Raw genomic sequence first — 13,614 nt, forward strand, 5'->3', positions numbered from 1 at the left:
CCTGGCCTCCATCTTGGCAGCTTGGATTTGCTATTCAGAAATGATCAGCATCGCAAATGATCTCATCGCCCAGAAGTAATCTTTCGGGAAGTGAAAAAGCAGGTATTGTAGATGGTGTTGGCACACAATAGTCCCCAGTGAGCTGTAGTGCTGACATGTGATGCCTCCCAATACAGTTTGAGGGAACTGCTGGCTCATTGATCGCTTGGCAGACATGGTATATGTTTCTCAAACTTTGACTAATGTCAAATGAAGACATGTCCAGATAGAAAAGGAAGGTTTGGTGGTAATCCTTTGTGTGAGAAAGTTCCACCAATACCTTTTAGGACATCAATTTGAAATATCAATGGACCACAATCCGCTGCCAGGGAGACCTGATGATGTCAGGGCCATCACACCTCAAGCTTCAGGTCAGATTCATTGGGCTGTCATGCTGAGTGCATAAACCCTCAGAAAACTGTGTGGGCAATCATGTGTTCAATGCAGTTGTGTGAAGCTTACTCCCATTGGTAGATACACGATGGTGGGTGCCAGCAGTGAAAAAGTCTGTTCTGTTTTTAAACATTGAGTGCATGTTTCCCATCATCTCTGAACATATCAGACTGTGGGTACAAAAAGATCCCTTCCTGGTGAATCACAAACAGCTGGTGGTGTTGGAAATGAAAGGGGCATTACAACCAGAATGGAATCCTTTCTGGACTTGGCAAGACTAGATGTCCATTGAGGATGGCATAGTAATACGGGGAGCAAGTGTGTTTGTCCCAAGATACTGGCTGAACTCCACCAGGGTCATCCTGTGATTTCCAAAATGAAGGTGTTGACAAGATGTTTTGTCTGGTGGCCGGGATCAGATGCCGATGCAGCCATGTTTGTGGGTCAATGGCTAGAGTACCAACAAAGACAAAGATTGCCACCAGCAGCTGCACCACATCCATAGAACTGGTCAGGTAACACCTGGACTCAGTTAAACGTCATCTGTGCCAGTGCTTTCATGGTGGTTATCCATTTAATCATTGTGTACACACAATGTGGTTGGATGTGCATGTCATGCATTTATCAAATGTGGGGATGACAGTTGAAAAGTTGTGAGGATCTTTTACAATACACAGAAACTGGACATGCTGGTCACAGCTAGCAGGCCATCATTGAGCAGGAGGGAGCCTTGTGTCTTTCCTAAAGTGGAATGATATTCAGCATGTAAGGACAGCTGCATCTGTTGTCTGATAGTCTGGGGGAAAGAGCAGTCCAAACATTGAAAGAAAGTTTAAAGATACAGCCTGCAACTTTAGTCAATACACAAGTGTCCCAATTTGTGATTGATTATAGAACCAACACTCACACAAATGCAGGAGCAGAAGAACTGGTAATGCAGAGAAGACTCCACTCCACATTAAATCTGATGTTCTTCCACCTTGTGGAGTGTGTGAAAAGGTGTCATGAACACCAATGCTGGCTGGAAGACATTTCTATACGAGAGAGGCAGTTTCGTCCAGGAGACAAAATTTGCTGTTCCAACAATTGGAATTACCATGCATGCGTAAGAGGCATGGTCGAATGATGTACACTTCTCAAGGCAGAGAGGTGATCCTGATTCAGTATTTGTGTCAACTGATAGCTATAACATCAAAGGTGGGGCAGGAAGAAAACATACCCAGCCACTCGGAACATCCAACAGGCTGCCAGAAACTGTGGGTTCTCTCTGTCCTCCCTGTGTCGAAGAAACCTCTGAGGGCAAGATGGACATGACAGATGTCGCAGCCTTGATGCCATTACCACCAGCAGGAAAAGATGAATTCCTGCTGAGATGCTCAATGGGCAAGAGGTAGGCCGCAGTCCAGTACATGCCAGCAGTATCTGCGCCAGACTCCGTGGAACCAAATCAGGTCCCATACACTTTACACACACACAATTTACATCAGGTCTTTTGTAGCATCTCCTCATTGAGGCAACCTGCAAATGCATCCAAGCTGTCACTGATGCCTCTTTCTCCAGACTACACTTGTTTTACATCATTCACCCATAACAAGGAGAGCCAAGCAACCTGGGCAGTGGGATTCTCTGCCATCACTTCCTTCCCCCAGCTGTAGGGTGTCATAGCCTGTACCCATATTGCTTTCAGACTGCCCTATCACAAACCTGCAGAGCGGAAAGTTTTTGTCACTTCCACAATGTTTAACTTATCGATGTTTAACCATCGATGCCAGAGTTTGGAGGATTGTTTCAGACTGTCTTGGAGCTGCCATGACGTTGATGTAGAAGACAAGTCCCGAGATCCTGCCTCCTTCCAAAGACCTTGTGCCACAGACGAAGAGCTGTAGGGAATTAAATGAAAAATTCTCTAAATTTGGTCCATAAGATGTTTTTCTTTTCTTGTTATTCTTTCCTGAGATGTGGCTTTTTTGGTAAGGCTGCCATTTGTTTTCCATCTATTATTACCTTTGAACTGAGTGTCTTACTTGACTATTTCAGATGTCAGTTAAGAGCCAACGTAATTGCCATGGTTCTGGAGTTTCACTAATAAACCTGTAATCTGAGAATCAACAATGGTTATATGGTCGTCATAGGCTAGTGTTTAAATCCAGATTTTATTGAATTCATATTTCACCATCAATTGTGGTAGTATTCAACACCATGATTTCCAGAACAGTAGGTTCGTGCTCAGGATGACCACATGACAATAAAGCCATAAGGAGTAGGTCCTTAAGCTCTTGATCCTGCTCCACCATTCAATAGGATCATGACTGATCCAACATTCCTCACTTTCACCTTCCTGTGCTTTCCTTGGAAGCTTTGTTTCCCTGACTAATCAAGAACCTATCCATCTCAGCCTTAAATATACACAAGAACTCTGCCCCCACAGGGGACACTGTGGCAAGGACTTCCAAAGACTCAAAGAAGAAATTCTTCCTCATTTCAATCTTAAACTGGCACCCCTTGATTCTGAGACCATGCTTTCTGGTCCTAGACTCCCCCATGACGAGAAACCACCTCTCAGCATTTTCCCTGTAAAATCCCTTAATAATCCCATAATTTTCAGTTAGATCATTGTTGTAAGTTCCAGTGAGTACAGTCCCAACCTGTTTTGCATTTGCTATTTAGACAATCCCTGCTCACTGGGGATTAGTCTAGTAAACATTCTCTCAATTGCCTCCAATGAAACTTCCCCAAACAAAGGGACCAAAACTGCCCACATTAGTCGAGACTGATAGAAGTTTATAAAAGAATGATGGGTATGGATAGAGTTAATGATAGTTGTCTTTTCCCAAGGGTGGGCATTTCAAGACTAGGGGGCACATTTTTAAACTGAGAGGAAATAGATTTTAAAAAGATGAGGAACTTTCTTTGTGCACAGGGTGGTTTGCATGTGGAATGAACTTCCTGAGAAAAGGGAGGATGTGAGTACAATTATAAGGTTTAAAAGACATTTAGATAAGTACATGAGTGGGAAAGGCTTGGAGGGCTATGGGCCAGGAGCGGGCAGGTGGAGCTAGTTTAGTTTGGGATAATGTTTGGCAAGGCGTTGTTGGACCAGAGGGTCTGTGTCTGTGTTGTATGACTCTATGTGGTCTCATCAGTACCTTTTGTCAGTTGCAGTAAGTCTTCTCTACTCTTACACTCCAATCTCCTTGAAATAAGGGTCTATGAATGTTATCAAGATGCTAGTGCCTCCCTGAGGCAATGGCAAAATGAAGATACAACACTGCCCATGATTCCACCAGGGCCACAGTTGAACAATCATAACTCAACCACTTCAAGATGAGTTGGAAGCTCCAGTGGGGCATTGCAGTATAGATCAGAAATGGTGCACTATGCCTTTCTCAAGTGCAGTTGACAAACAGGGTGTGGACTGTCGGCAGAGGAAATAGGGGATCAGCAGTAATCTTCTGAGAGTGAAGATAAAGGCAAGGACATTGAACAGGGTGGCCATAGATGAGAGCAGACATACCTACATTAGAGGGTAATGCACTGTCAAAGACAAGAAAACAGAAAGAACTGAATTGCAACACGTGTCTAGGATGAATAAACTGGGTTTAGACTTCCTCATGTATAATTGTTTTTGGTTATATGGTAGCAACCATGGTTTGGGCAAAATATATGTGGATCAAGTTATTTTTGTAATCATCATCCAACATTCCTGTTGTTGAGTAAATGTGTTCTTAATCATATTAATGTATGCTTGGTGAAGGTAAAGGTAAAGTCCACATAGTCTGAGTAGAGCATGGGTTGTTCTCATTACAGAGAGATGTGTATGCTCAGTTTGTACTGTCTAGTATCTACACATCATAGACCCTTCAAACTGTTGAGGAGATAGCAGCAGTCAGTGAAAAAGAGAGACTAACATAGCTTGCTGCTAAAGTTCGGGGGTTTTCTCGCCTGTAGTCAAAATATGTAATTCAGTGTAATGTCATCTCTCACAATAGGAAGTTAAGAGCATTCCTGAGGCATTTTATAAGAATGATCCCAGGAATGAAAGGCTTGTCACTTGTGGAGCGGTTGAGGACTCTGGGTCTGGACGCAATGGAGTTCAGAAGAGTGAGGGAGATCTGATTGAAACTTACAGAATACTGAGACCCCGTGGTAGACTGGATATGGAAAGGTGTTTCCACAAGCAGGAGAGATGAGAACCAGAGGACATAACCTCAGAATGAAAAGGTGATGTTTTAAAGCTGAGAGAAGCTACAGACCAGTAAGCCTGACATTGGTGGCGGGCAAGTTGTGAGAGGGAATCCTGATGGACAGGATTTACATGTATTTGGAAAGGTGAGGACTGAGTAGGAATAGTCAACATGGCTTTGTGTGTGGGAAATCATGTCTCACTAACTTGACTGTGTTGGTTCAGAAAAGTAAAAAAGAGGATTGATGAGGGCAGAGCGGTAGACGCATTCCATGTGGACTTCAGTGTGGCTTTCGACAAGGATCCCCGCGGTAGACTGGTTAGCAAGGTTAGATCTCATGGAGCACAAGCAGAACTAGCCACTTGGATACAGAACTGACTTTGAAGGTAAAAGACAGAGGGCGGTGGCGGAGAGTTGCTTTTCAGACTCGAGGCCTGTGACAGTGGTGTGCCACAAGGATCGGTGCTGGGTGCATGGCGTTTCATCATTTATATAATGATTTGGATGTGAACATAGGGGAGACAGTTAGTAAGTTTACAGATGACACCAAAACTGTAGGTGCAGTGGATGGCAAAGAAGGTTATGTCAGAGTACAACAGGATCTTGATGAGATGGGCCAATGGGCTGAGGAGTGGTGCATGTATGGAATGAGCTGCCAGAGGAAGTGGTGGAGGCTGGTAGAATTACAGCATTCAAAGGGCATTTGGATTGGTATATAACGAGGAAAGGTGCAGAGGGATATGGGTCAAGTGAGGGCAATTGAGTCAAGATTAGGTTAGGAGAACTGGTCAGCACAGACGAGTTGGATTGATGGGGCTGTTTCTGCATTGTACATCTCTATGACTCTGTTACCCCCTCCACCCAGTACATTCCTCCCTATCTCTGTAACCTCATCCAGCCCTGACACCTTCCCTATTTCCAGAACCTCCTCCACCCCCTACACCCCACCCTATCTCTGAAACCTCCTCCTGTCCCAATAACGCTCTCTTAGCTGTAACATCAATGCTCATTATCACTCTATTATGTCAGCCCTCATGCGATCCCAGCCTCTTGACCATCCCCTAATTCCATCACTCCACCAGCCTTCAGCTGCTTGGGCCCTCCATGTTATCATCTCATAAGACTTTGAGCAATTTGCATTTCCCTTCTCTGATGAATCCTGTCCATTTTTCCTGGAAACAATGTTATACCTGTTGTGGATTTACTAGAGTAATTCAGGAAGGGTCCCTCAACAGCACCTTGTAATCCCAACATCAATATCACCTTGAAGACAAGGCCAGCAATATGACGCAACACTACTCCTTCTGCAGTTACTCTCCACTTCACCCTTAATCCCAACTTTGAAATTAATCATCCTTCCTTCAGTTTTTCTGGGACAGAATCCTGGAACTCTCTCCCATGTGACTTTGCATTTGTGGTCAGGGTTCTTAAAACACAGTGGGGTTAAAGAGGAGAGTTCCTTATTATTTATGCCGGAGAGATTAGGGGAATGGGTAACAAGGCTGTCCCAGTCAGTAATGCCCACTTCACGTGAATCTACAAACAAGTCTGTAATTGTGATGTTGCCATGGGAATGCACATTACATTCCTATTCTGAGGGATACACAGGAACAGTAGGAAATGAGACTTGATCGAATCAGTCAAAGAGCCAAGATATTTCCCATCAGTGTCCCAGCGAGATGTGGACAGTTACAAGGGGAGTCAGGGTGAAACAATACCTGCTGGAGTGTGATGACCTTCATTGTTCAGCTCTCTGAATATTGGAGTTGGGATAGCGTGCTGAGGTTGGTCAGGAAGTTGGAAGTTCTGGAAGACTGTGTCCTGTTCTGCTCACGCTGCTGTAGGAAGGATATTATGAAATTGGAGATGGTTCAGAAAAGATTTCCCAGGACGTTGCCAGGACGTTGCCAGGAGTGCAGGGTTTGAGATATAAAAATAGACTGGAGAGGCTGGGGACATTTTACAAAGAACATTACAGCACAGGAACAAGCCCTTCAACCCTCCAAACCTGCACTGACACATTTTGCCTTCCATATTAAAACTGTCTTCACTTACAGGATCCGTATTCCCCTGTTCCCTTCCTATTCATGCCTGCTGATGGATGCTTCTTGAAAACTACAATTGTGTCTGCTTCCACTGTCTGTTCTGGCAGCGTGTTCCATGAACTCACCACCCTTTCCATGATAAACATGCTTCACTTATCTCTTTTAAACACCCCCCTGACCCCTGCACCTTGAACCTGTGCCCCCGAGTAACTGACTCTTCCACCCTGAGAAAAGGCCTCATACGTTCCACCCTATCCATGCCATTCACAATCTTATAAACTTCTATAAGGTCACCCCTCAACCTCCTGCATTCTAGTGAAAACAAACCCAGTCTATCCAATCTTTGTTCACAGGTAAAATCCCTCATTCCAGGCAACGTCCTGGTAAACATTTTCTGTCCCCTCTCTAAAGGATCCATATCAGAACTGTACGTGTTTTTCACTGCAGCAGAGGAAATTGAGGGGTGACCTTGTTGAGGTTTATAAAATCATGACAGTGATTGATAAGGTGAATGACAAGGGTCTTTTCCCTAGTGTGAGGGAGTTCAGACTCAGGGCCATGTTTGTAAGGTCAGAGGAAAAAGATTTAAAGATTGAGGAGCAACTCTTTTCCCCAGAGTGGTTTGTGATGAAATGACCTTCCAGATGAAGTAATGTATGTGGGCACAGTTACAATGTTTAAAAGATGCCAACTCGTTTTTTCTTCTTGATTCTGTGCTACTGAATGTCCAAATTTCTGTGACATGCATTTCCAGAGGACTAACATGGCAAGGGAGTATATGTTAAATAGGAGGACCCTGGCAAGCACAGAAGATTAGACGGATCCTGGTTTGTGTGTCCAGCCATCCGTGAAGGCAGCAGGATAGGCAGGTAAGGGAATTAAGAAAGGTCAAAGCCACTGAATACATGAGCAGGGAGGTGTCATGTTGGAGTTTTACAGGATTTTGATGAGACCACAGCTGGAGTACTGTGTGCGGTTCTGGTCAGCGCATTATAGGAAGGATGTGATTGTACTGGAGATGGGGGCAAAGGAGATCCACCAGGATGTTGCATTAGATTGAGCATTGCCTAAACCTGCAGGAGTGAGCTGCTGTCTGTGTGTGTGCGTGTGTGTGGCTATGGTAACCCACCCAGCCTGCACATCCCTGGACATTATGGGCAATTCAGCATGGCCAATCCACCTAACTTGAACATCTTTGAAATCAGAGCACCCGAAGGGTACCCAAGCAGACAACATGCAAAACTACACACAGCCACCCAAGGCTGGAATCAAACTCTGGTCCTTGGCACTGTGCTCTAGCAATGCTAACCTCTGAGCTACTCTCAGCCAGGGGAATTGTTTTTTTGGATTCATATCAACTTGCTGTGCTCAGATTCACAGCTTTATTATGAATGGTCAAATCACCATCATTCCAATTTCGCATGAGAGAGAGAGAGAGAGAGAGAGAGAGAGGGAGAGAGAGATGGTGGTGAAGTTTGATTTACTATTGTCACTTTTTTTCAAATAAATTCATGGGATGGGGGCATCGTTGGCTAGGCCAGTATTTATTGGCCATCCCTAATTGCCCAGAGGGCATTAAGAGTCACAGGACAAACAGGTAACCACCTTCCCGTCTCCTGACCCTCTCTTCATCCAAGGGATACCCCTCCCACATTGTTGTGGGCTCGATGGCAGGTTCCTTCCTGAAAGAGCATCTCAGTCCAGGCTGGGGCGATGTTAATTGGGCTGGGCTGGCTCTGTGTTCTCTCTGGTGGTAGGTTCTTCGATCCTGGCTGCTCACCATCGTGATCCTCTCATTCACTTCACCCGGGCAGCACCGGTCCAGGAATGGCCGGAGAGAAGCGGAGACTGGGGAAGGAAATGCCTGTAGCCAAGCAAGCAGGCAACGAGAGGAGCCTGGACTCCGACAGAGAAACAACGGAACATTGGCTGGGTTTCATCCAGAGGAGGGCAGGAGGAGTTACCGAGAGAGAGTTACAGGGGGAGAGGGAGGAGAGAAGTTACAGAGAGAGGCAGAGAGGAGTTACCCAGAGAAAGAGAGAGTTACCGAGAGAGGGAGGAGAGGGGTTACTGAGGGAGAGGGATGAGTTAGTGGAGGAGAGGGATTACAAAGGGAGAGGGGTTATAGAGGGGGAGGGGTTACAAAGAGGTACCGGAAAGAGGGAGAGGTGTTAAAGTGGGAGAGGAATTCCAGAAGGAGAGCAGTTCTGGGGGGAGAGGGAGTGAAAGTCGGAGCCATTCGTTGAATCTTGGGGAAAAGGGAAGACAAGAATCTCACAAGGAGAGAGGACTGGCTGGGGCGACCTCTCTAGCAAATTGCAATCACTCCTTCCCCAAGGCCTGGTGGAGGCAGTGCTGCCCAGCACAGAGGGCATCCATTCTGCATTTACTTATTGCCTTTAGGCTGGGGACACTGCCCTCTGGAAAGTGCCATGCCCAAGCTGAGCCAGCATTGTGCCCACTGGTCATGCCTCAGATCAGCGCTGTGTGTGTTCAGGGTGGTCTTGTGCCAATGGCTGCTGGTCCAAAGAGGAGGGGGCAGGCTGACTCTCAGGCTGGTGAAACTAGGCGCCAGTCCAATGCAGGAACACCTCCTGCTGGTCGAGGAGAACTCCACCTGCTGGCAGATTATCCAGTGGGACAGGCAGGAGTTGGAAAGGTCCCTCCTCAACTCGATGACTGTCTCCCTCAAGCAGCAAGCCTGAACATGACCCGAAATTGCAGATTGTTTGTGAGGGCCCGCAAGTATATCACTGTCCCCCTGAGCCCTGAGGAGGAACACTTCCCCTTGGCTTACTCCATGGTCATCCACCAGGGCATTGAGATGTTCGAGAGGCTTCTACGGAGCATTTATTTCCCACAGAATGTCTACTGTATCCACGTGGACCACAAATCCCCGAGTCCATTTCATGCGGCCGTTCAGGCCATCGCTTCGTGTTTCCACAATGTCTTTGTCGCAGCCAAGCTGGAGTGGGTCACCTATGCTGGCTGGAGCAGAGTTCAGGCGGACCTCAACTGCATGAAGGAGCTGCTGGAGAGCCTTGTCCCCTGGAGGTACTTCATCAACGTGTGTGGCCAAGATGTCCCCCTGAAGACCAACTGGGAGATAGTCCGCAGCATCAGAGCTCTGAACGGCTCCAACGTGATTGAGTCAGATCCTGCGCCAGGGTTCAAAAAGGTAACCGCCTTCCTGTCTGCTGGGCCTCTCTTCATCCAAGTGTTTTCCATCCTCCCTCTCTCCATCATTTCTCTCTCCCCTCCAGTCCTTCACTCCTGTCTGTACAAAGAGAGACAGGGTTGTTAAAACTGTTCAGTTGCATGGAGGGAGGTTCAGAATGTACAAAGGAATATAGAAGAGTTGGAGAGTTGAGCTGCACACGGAGCAGAACGGCAATTGACGTTTCAGGCCCCTATGCGCCTTATGGCTCTTGGCTGCTCTGAGACACCTTCCGACCACCTCTAGGACAGCCCATCCAGATTACCCTTTCTCAGAACGACAGCGCTCAGAATGGCCTACCCACCTACTGGCTCTAGGGGCAACTGGCATCAAGGTGGCCGACCGACCCTCTGGTTCTTGGTGTGGCAGCTTTCAGGACGATCCATGAACGTCCCAGCTCACAGTAAGGCCTGCCAGCCCCAGGGACACACATGACACACAAGACAAGTTTACCCACCATCCAGCTCTCGGGGAGACTGTCATCAGGGTGGTCTACCCGCCTACCCGGGGACAGCCTACCAACCTTCAGGTTCACAGGATGGCCTACCTGCCCTCCAGCTCTCGATGTGACAGCTTTCAGGATGACCCATGAACCTCCCAGCTCACAGTAAGATCTTCCAGACCCATGGACATGCAAGACAGTGCAGGTGATAAGCCCAACAAACCATATGACAGTTAATTACCAACAAACAGAGTCCTTTCTAGTCCAGAGTCCATTAGTACAGGCATTTCTCTTCAAAATGTAGAGTCCATTTCCAGGCCTGAGGGGTGGAGAAAGTGCCATACAAGGCCTTGAAGAGACCACATCAGAATCAGTCTGTACATTTTTCTCTCATTTAAAACATAAAATAATTATATTGACAGCAAGTTTTACCTGCCTTTTTCATGGGATGAAGGCTTTATCTTATGAAGGAAGGTTGAACAAATTGGCCTTAACACATTTAAGTTTGAAAATCTGAGAAATCTTTTTGAAATGTATAAATTTCTCTGAGGGAACATAAGGTGGTTGATTGGACATTGCTTTCTCTTGTAGGTTTGACAAGATGTTCTGTAGAATAAGATATTGTCAGACTCCTACAGCACTGAAAAATACCCTTTCATCCAACTTATCCATGTCAACCAGGTATCCTAATTGAAACTAGTCCCATTATCCTGTGTTTGGTCCATGTCCCTCTACACTTTTCCAATTTATGTTGTCTGTGAAATCTTGTAATTGTACCCACTACAACAATTCTTTTTGGCAACTTGCTCCGTATTTGCACTACCCTCAGGTCTCACCTTAATCCTATGCCCTCTGAGTTTGGACTCCCCCATACTGGGGCTATTCACTTTTATTGATTTCCCACACAATTTTATAAACATCCAGTACTCCAGTGAGAAAAGTCCTAGCCTATCTAGCCTCTCCTTATAACTAAAACCCTGCAGTCCTGGCAACATCTTTGTAAATTTATTCTGCATCCTTTGTAGTTTGACAACATCCTTCCAATAGCAGGGCGATCACAAATTTACCCAGTACTCCAAAAGTGACCTCACCAAATGCCTTGCAGAATTATTTTCCCCTGAGAGGGCTGTGGCACTGTGTAAATCTCTTCTGTACAAAGTTGCGAAGGTTGAGTTGATGAAGTTATGAAAGGGTGAGCAAGCTGACCGTTTTTAAAAAAAAGATAAGGACCCCGGGGCAACCGATAGAAATGTGGAATTGAAATTGTAACCAGATGAGCAGTGATCTTCTTGAATGGTGGAGCAGACTTGAAGGGACGAATGGCTGACTTTTGCTATGACGTTGGTGGAGACAGGTTATGCCTTAGTTCAAGTAAAGAGTGGGGAGTTTTCTGACCACTCAGCTGAGGAAAAGGCTTTGGTGTCCCCCCTGATAACATGAACCTTGAAGTTAATCTCCCTCTGCGCCAGTCACAGAATTAAAGAATTCTTGCCGAAGGATGCGATTCAGCCAATCGTGTCTGTAATTATTCCACATCTAGTACCAATCTCCTGCATTTCCACACACAACCCTGGCAACATCGTTGTAAATCTTTTCTGAACCTTTTCAAGTTTCACAACATCCTTCCCATAGCAGGGAGACTAGAATTCCATGCTGTATTCTAGCAGTTGCCAAATCAATGTCTTGTTCAGCCACAGCATGACCTCCCAACTCCTACACACAATGCACTGACCAAGAATGGCAAGCGTATTGAAACACCTTCTTTCAATACGCTGTCTATCTGCGACTCCCTTTTCAAGAAACTATGAAACTGCATTCCAAGATCTCTTGCTTCATCATCACTCCCCAGACTTCACCATGAAGTGTATTATTCCTGCCCTGATTTGCCTTTCCAAAATGGAACACCTCACATTTATCGACATTAAACTCCATCTGGCACTCCTCAGCCTATTAGCCCATCTGATCAAGACCCTGTTGTACTCTGAGGTTGACTTGAAATATTACTCTGGATGTAGGTTTGCTGGAAGGTTCATTTTCAGATGTTTTGTCGCCATACTAGGCATATTGATAGGTTAAGTTGGCAAAAATGTTGGCAAATGGAGTGCAATGTTGGGAAAATGTGAAGTTGTTCATTTGGAAGGGAAATCAAAAGAATAGAATATTATTTAAATGGAGAAAGCTTCAGAAAGCTGCAACACAAAGGGATTTGGGGGAACTAGTGAATGAAACATGGGAAGCTTGCATACGGGGGGCAGCAGGTAATTGGGAAGACTAATGGAATATTGGATGAAAACCAGTTTCTGGAGAGACTCAGCAGGTTGGGTAGCATTCGTGGAGAAAACAGAGTCAATGTTTTGAGTCTGGTGATCTTTCTTCAGAACTGAAGTGGAATGTTTGCCCTTATTTGAAGGGGGTTGGAGTATAAAAGTCAGGAAATCTTACTGCAACTGTGCAAGGTGCTTGTGAGAGCACATCCGGAGTACTGTGAGCACTTCTGGTCACCTTATTTAAGAAAACATGTTGTTTCATGGGAGGAAGTTAAGAAAATGTTCAATGGGATGGCCCCCATTATGGAGGCATTGTCTTAAAAACAAAAGGCTAAACAGGATTCTACTCACTGGAGTTTAGAAGAACGAGAGGTGACCTCATTGAAATGGACAGGATTAAGAGGCTTGACAGGATAAATGATGAAAGGATGTTTCTCCTCATGGGAGTGTCCAGGACCAGGGGGTGTATTGTCTCAGAATAAAGGGGCACCAGTTTAAGACTGAGATGAGGTGGAATTTCCTCTCTCAGAAGTCTGTGAATCTTTGGAATTCCTTGCCACAGAGAGCTGTCTTTGTACATATTTAAGGCTCAGATGGATAGATTCTTGGTCAGTGGGGAATTAAGGGTTACGGGGATAGGGCAAGTACATGGATGTGAGGAATGTTAAATCAGCCATGATCCTAGTGAAGCTGGCTTGAGGGACCAAATGGCCGACTCCTCTCCCGACTTGTTAATGGTCTTACATTTACTGATGAAACTGTTCAAAGATGTTATCGCACAACTCTGGAGCAGAAGCGACTTGAACCTGGGTCTCCGAGGCTCACACCGCATGGATCCCAGTTTACTTTATATCATGCACTTGACATTGATGCTGGTAGTTATGGCTGCAATTCGCACCAACCTGCCTTAGATCAAATTAATGAAGCGAAGCCACTGCAGGTTTTCAAAAGGTGTCTCCAACCTCGCATTATGCATTGATGAAGCAGCTGAGAATTTGAATGCAGAGAATGTTGTCTGAACTGGATT

At 45.7% G+C, this 13,614-nt stretch overlaps 1 pseudogene; it reads left to right on the forward strand.

The window, feature by feature from the left end:
• Nucleotides 1–13,614, forward strand: part of LOC132825302 (beta-1,3-galactosyl-O-glycosyl-glycoprotein beta-1,6-N-acetylglucosaminyltransferase-like) — a 48,018-nt pseudogene that overhangs the window by 9,510 nt on the left and 24,894 nt on the right.

Source organism: Hemiscyllium ocellatum, chromosome 20, assembly GCF_020745735.1.
Source record: "Hemiscyllium ocellatum isolate sHemOce1 chromosome 20, sHemOce1.pat.X.cur, whole genome shotgun sequence".
NCBI lineage: Eukaryota > Metazoa > Chordata > Chondrichthyes > Orectolobiformes > Hemiscylliidae > Hemiscyllium > Hemiscyllium ocellatum.